The sequence below is a fragment of the Hirundo rustica genome, unplaced genomic scaffold (assembly GCF_015227805.2).
Source record: "Hirundo rustica isolate bHirRus1 unplaced genomic scaffold, bHirRus1.pri.v3 scaffold_329_arrow_ctg1, whole genome shotgun sequence".
In the NCBI taxonomy this organism is placed as follows: domain Eukaryota; kingdom Metazoa; phylum Chordata; class Aves; order Passeriformes; family Hirundinidae; genus Hirundo; species Hirundo rustica.
The window spans coordinates 1-5,987 of record NW_026690375.1 but is presented as its reverse complement, the minus strand read 5'-3'; the positions used below and the strand labels follow the sequence as shown (position 1 = coordinate 5,987).

At 55.1% G+C, this 5,987-nt stretch overlaps 2 long non-coding RNA genes across 5 annotated transcripts; one reads left to right on the top strand and one right to left on the bottom strand.

The window, feature by feature from the left end:
- The first annotated feature begins 1,192 nt into the window (after positions 1–1,192).
- LOC120747947 (uncharacterized) lies at positions 1,193–5,424 on the top strand. Of its 4 annotated transcripts, XR_005699243.2 has the most exons (7): positions 1,193–1,319; positions 1,448–1,573; positions 1,839–1,943; positions 2,155–2,467; positions 2,555–2,686; positions 3,380–3,475; positions 5,186–5,424. It is a non-coding gene; the product is annotated as an uncharacterized LOC120747947 (long non-coding RNA). The 4 variants fall into 4 exon arrangements; XR_005699242.2 differs by having other exon boundaries at positions 1,448–1,943; positions 2,189–2,467; XR_005699240.2 differs by having other exon boundaries at positions 1,448–1,943.
- LOC120747948 (uncharacterized) lies at positions 1,406–4,074 on the bottom strand. The gene is made up of 2 exons (XR_005699244.2): positions 3,341–4,074; positions 1,406–2,734 (listed from the first exon to the last, which is right to left on the bottom strand). It is a non-coding gene; the product is annotated as an uncharacterized LOC120747948 (long non-coding RNA).
- Positions 5,425–5,987: the final 563 nt, after the last annotated feature.

Below are 5,987 nucleotides of genomic sequence, written 5' to 3'. Positions count from 1 at the left end.
GAGAGGGTGCAGGGGAAGCCAGGGTTGGGGGGAAGGAAGGATGAAAGGCGGAGGAGGACAGAAGAGTAGGGTAGGGCAGGGTAGAGATGTATAGGTATATGCGGGTGGGTGGGGGGCGAGGGCCCCGGGGGGGAAGGAGGGGGGGGCTAGGGGGGAGAGGGAGGGGGGGGGTTGGGGGGGGGAGGGTGTGGGGGGTGGGGGAGGGGAGAAAGGGAGGGGAGAAAGGGAGGGGAGAAAGGAGAGGAGTAGAAGAAGAGAAGCATAGAAAAAAAGAAATATAGAGAAAAAGAAGTATGGAGCCCGGCTCGGCAGCATCCTCCCTCGCCGAGTGCCGAGGGGCAAATGGCTCCGCGGGGCTCTCCGCGTGCATTAAATCCCCACAGGCCCCGCCCCGCGCAGCCGCTCTGGGGCCCCGCGCACCTGTGCAGCTCCAACTCGTCACACCTGAGCCGGCCCCGCCCCGCCCCACCCGCGCCCCTTAAATCCCGGCCGATCGACGCCTGCTCTCCTCTCTGCGATGGATGCTCATTCCGGGATGCGGCGGGACGGTCGCGAGGAGCGCTGCGCGGAGCCCGAGGCGCGGAGGTGAGGCCGGCAACGGGACCCGGGCCCGGGGATTCGGGTCCGGGTCCTGCCGGCGTCCGCTGGGGGTCCCGGGCCGAACCGCTTTTCTCTCGGCGGGCGGGGTGCGGGTCCCGGGGCGGCGTGACCGGGGCGGGATTGGGCCCGGGATAGGAATGGGGATTACTACCGCGGTCGGGAAGAGCCGCTCCGGGACGGGCGCTGGGCCCGAGCTCGGCGCTGCCGCCGCTGCTCCGGCTGCGACCGGCGCGGGGCCGGGGTCCCGCTCGGGCTCCGGGCAGCTCCCTCTGCGGCCGCGGGGAGCCGGGGCCGTGCCGGTGCCGCTGCCGGGCCCGCCGGGAGAGCCGCTCTTCCCCGGAACGGACGCCGGATCGCGGCTGGAAGCCGGCGGGGCACGGGGACCCCGCCGCTCCCTCAGCGCCGCCTCCCGCCCCGCTGGGCGCGCCCCCTGGCGGACACGGAGCGGCGGCTCCGCCCGCGGCCCCCGGCGCGCGCTCCGGGCCCGGCCCCGCAGCGGCTCCTCCCGCCCGCGGCCCCCGCGGGGATGTGGAGCCGCCCCCGCCCCGGCACCCCCGAGGCCATCGCGCTCCCCTGCGCGCAGCAGCGCCCGCCTCCCCCTGCCCCGTGTCCGCAGCCCCGAGGAGCTCCAACGAGCGGGGCTGCGGCACCGCGGCAGGGAGGAGCTGCTCCGGGACAGCCACCGGGGCCTCGGGCCGCTCAGCTGATACACCTGCCAGGTGAGACCCGATGCTCTCCCTCCTTCCTTTCCCTCCCTTTCTCTGCGGCTTGTACTCTCCAATACAAAAATGCCCAAAACTCTGGGTTTAAAGGGCCCATGAAAACTGTTTTCTCTTTATTTCCAAAGCACATCTTGAGTGGGAAGGGCCACAAGAGGAGCACTGAGCTGAACCCTTCTCTGAACGCCTCGTCTGAGGATTGAACGTGCAACCTGGGTATTTTCAGTGCTCTGCTCCAACCAAGCCAATCTCAGGTCTGTGGCAGTGTCATGCCTGGGATGGGAATGCCAGCAAGGGAATTCCTATGCCAATGCAGCTCCTTCTTTGATGCTGATGCTGCTTTACGCAGCAGCCCCTGGAATGTCCCAGGGCAGAGCTCTGTAGCCAGCACCTGACCGTAGAACAACACAGGTTAAGGCTTGGGTGACAGCATAAAGCTCTTCCCATAACCCTGATTTCCTGCCCTTTTCAGCATTTCCCTGAGGGCTGTAAAGGTGCTTGTGCTGTGTCTCTTTGCAGGGAGGAATGAGCAAGACAAGCCCTGAGGGCTCCCTTGGTCCATGGCTGAAGTTCTTCTGGAGAGCGTCAGGGCTGGTCCCGCCTGCAGAGGGGCGTCTCCTGCAGGTGAGTGTTCCCAGCCCAAAATCAAGGCTGGGGTCTAAGGCCGGGGCTGCTTCTCTGGCCCAGAGCTGCACAGAGCCCTCGGTGACTCCTGCTCGCTGCTGGCGATGTTGCTTGGTGTTTCTGTGGGTCCCAGCCAGCCAGGAACACGGGGCGGGAGGAGGCCGGCAGCCCCCAAAAGGCAATCGGCACTTCTTGTCCTTGAGGTGTGCAGGGAAGGAGCCGTGCCTGCATCATCCCGCCCACAGCACGCAGCGTGCCAAACACGTGTCCCAGGGATGGGCGCCGGGCTGCTCGGACAGCGCTGGCACAGGCACGGCTGAAGGGCTGCCCGGAGCTCCTCAGCCAGGGGCTGTTCTGCACGGGCACGGGGAGATGCCTCACGGCGCACGGAGGCCACCGAGAGCCCAGAGATGCCCCGAGGAGCAGCTGGCACTGCCTGGGCACGGGCGGCTCGGGCCATCCGCAGAGGGGCGCAGATGGCGATTCCCAGTTCCGACCTCCCGGAGCTCCTGCGCGGCTGCCAGGTATGTCCTGGCCACCCCAAATCCCCCCTTCCAGCCTGAGGACATCATCCATCGGCAGCACTAAAGCCAAGGGGATTTCTCTCACAGAAATGAAATCCCCAGCAATTCTCTCAGAGATGCCTTAAAATGAAAGCTTAGACAAATGTGTTTGGATGAAGTTTGGAGTTTTTCAGGGAGCCAGCTGGAAGCTGATGAAGAAGTGATGGAAAGCTTTTTCAGGTGGGTCCCACTGGAGGTGCGCTGAAGGCAGGGATGTGCATCCCTTTCCTGAGGGAAAAGAATTTGTAGAGGCCACCACTGAGGCTCTGGAAGGAGCTGAGCTTCTTCAGGCAGAGATGTTCTCCCGTGGGTACAGGGGCTGCCTCAGCATGGGCCGGGAGCGCGTCCAGCCAGCGCCTTCTCCTGCTTTAAAATATCAATGGGAGCCCGAGCCCGAGCTCGGGGGTGAAATCAGCTGAATTCCAGGCAACTCTGTCAAGTGCCCCCCAGGGACATGGGTGGGGCTGGGGGATGAGGGTTTTAAATAGTAAATTCTATGGAATATCGGCCTGTCCTTATCCCATCCTACTGAGCTCTCTTGGAACCTCTGCTGGCTCCTGGCACAGCTGATGTTAAATAGGCAGCTCTGTATGGGAGTATCAATGCTCCAGGAGGCACTCTGAGGTTATTCCAAGTTCACAATTCAGCAGGAAATTCAGGGCTATAGCTCTAATCCATCTGAACTAGCAAAGCTGAACCCCAAAGCTGGGCCCCACACTGGGAACAATCTTTGTGCTGCCCTGTCAGCCAAAGCCCTTGGGCTGGGAAATTTCAGCAGCCAAACGGATGGAATTGCCTCAATGCCAGCGTCCCCCAAAGGGACAATCCAATCACCTCTTTTTACTCCCGAAGTGTCCGTTCTGTTCCCCACAGGTGGCCTGGTGATGCCAGGGGGGTTTCTCCTGCTCCTCTCCAGCCTGCGGCCTCTTCTCTCTTCCCCACCAGCTGCTGCCAAGGAAGGAGGACACAGTGAGTCCTGAGATTATACTTCAAAACAGTCATTCCCTCACCTGGAGATCCCTTGAGATCTTACCCCCAGATTTTCCCTGTCCGTCCCCTTCTGCTTTCCTCATTTTTTTACGAGAAAGCATTCTTTCTCTACTCTGGAGATTACCACAGGCTTTACTCCCAACATTTTCCCTACCTGTTCACTACCTATTTCCTCATTTCTACCTCAGTATTTACACTCTTTACCCTATGGATGCTTTCCATTTTTATTCCCCTCCCCTGCCCAATCATTTCCCTACCTGTCCATGACCAATTACCTCAGTCTGCCCCATGAAGTGCCTGCCCTCTGTTACAGATCACCTCAGATTTTACAGGTGAAATTTTCCCTACCTCTCCACCTCTGTGTACCTTATTTTTGCCTCAAAATACTCTTTTCTACTGTGGGGATTCCCTCAAGTTTTATCCCCAGATTTACCCACCTGTCCACAGCAATTCCCTCAGTTTACCTCAGGATGTTCCTGCTCTCTCCTAGAGATAATCTCGCATTTTACCCCCCTCAGTTTTCCCTACATGCCCAACCCCAGTCGCCTACTTTTTACCTCAAAATAGCCATTGTTTCCTCTACAGACTCATTCAGATTTTATTCCCAAAATGTCTACTTTGTCCCCTGCATACTAACTAGATTTTAAAACCAAAACCACATGTGTGTTATGTCTCTTATCCCTAAAATGTTCATTCTGTCCCCTATAAATTAAGTCAGATTTTTTTCCCAAAACCACTTACTGTTCCTACATAATTACCTCAGTGTTTGGCCTCTAAATTCTACCTCATGTTACCTACTGATCACTTCATTTCTACCCTAATATGTTAATTCTCTGCCCTACAGATCCTCCCAAGTTCTACCCCCAAATTCTCTTGCCTACCCCCAGTGACTGCCTCAAGTTTATCAGTGTTCTCTCTCTCCCTAGAGATTACCTCAAGTTTAACCCCCAAAATTTTCCTTAACTGTCCACAACTTATCACCTCATTTTTATCTAAAATATTCATTCTCAACCTTAAGATTATTTCAAGGTTTGGCCCCCAAAAATCCCCTACATGTCCACTATTGGTTCCCTCATTTTTTTCCTTCAATATTATTTACTTGCTACCATGTAGCTTTTGTCAAGATTTACCCCCCCAAACTGTCCATCTGTATCTATTTTTACTCCAAAATAATCACTCTACAGATTATTTCATATAATCTTTACCCCAAAATTTCCCCATCCGCCCACAACTGCTCCCCTCATGCTACCTCAGTAGGTTCATGCTCTCCTCCAGAGATTAGCTCACATTTAGCCCCCAAATTTTCCCTACATGCCTACTGCTCCTCACCCCAGTTTTTCTTCAGTGTTCATTCTCTGCTCTTGAGATTTTGTCAAGTCTCACCTCCAAAAATTTCCTTACTTATCTACTACTGAGTACTTCATTTTTACTCCAAAATATTCATTTTGTCCCCTACAGATTACATCGAGTTTTACCCCCAAAATTTTACTCCTGGTACAATATTGATTAACTCTTTTCTGCTCCAAAAATTTTCACTCTCTCCCCTAAACATCACCTCAGCTTTTTCCTCAAAAATGCCACCTCGCTCCCCTCAACATCCCCTCACATTTTCCTACGCAAACCGTTCTTGTGTCCCCTCTCAATTGCCTCAGGTTTTCAGCTAAAAATGTCACCTCTGTCCCCTCTAAGTTATTCCAGGTTTTCCCAGTTAGGAGCTGCAAGGAATTCAGGCAAAAGATAGCGGGGAACAGCTGTAAATTCAAAGGAAGAAAGAGAAGATCTACCAGCAAAGGGGAAAGGCTTCAGAAAACATTTCTGCAATTAATAATTATTTCCAATTCCCCAGTGAGAAGAGATCTTTGGGGAATCCCTGGTTGTTGTCCAGAATCTATATAAATCGAAGTCAAGAAATAAACTTCTCTCTTTTTTCTCTGAACTTGACTGCGTGATTGTAGTTCTTTTCGTGTCCATCTAGCAACACCAGACCAAAGCGAGAATCCAACCCAGAATCCAGTATGAGGGGAAACCCAAACAGGGCTGTGCCAGAAGTTTGGAATGGGGAGAAAAAGTGGGTGAGGTTGTATCTGAGGTCCTGCATGGGGGAAAGCCTAGACCGCGTATCAGCCATAATCCAGAACAGGCAAAAACCTAAAACAGATGTCAGCTGTGACCCAGAACAAAGAGAAACCCAGATCACACTGTGCCTGGAACCTGCAATGAGAGAAAAATCCAGCCTGAATCCGGGCCAGGTGGCAGCATGGGCGCAAAATGGGGCAAGATCACTCACGGAGCTTGGCACAGGGAAAAAAAATGGTGGGAACACACACAGAGAAGGAGATATGGGAAAAAGCAGGCGGGATCACGCATAAAGCCTGGCATGAGAGGAAAAAGCAGCGGGGCTGGACTTTGGAACCCGGCAAGGATGGAAAACTTGGACTGGATCATGCGCAGAACCTAGCACAGAGAAAATCCCAGACCAGATCACACACAG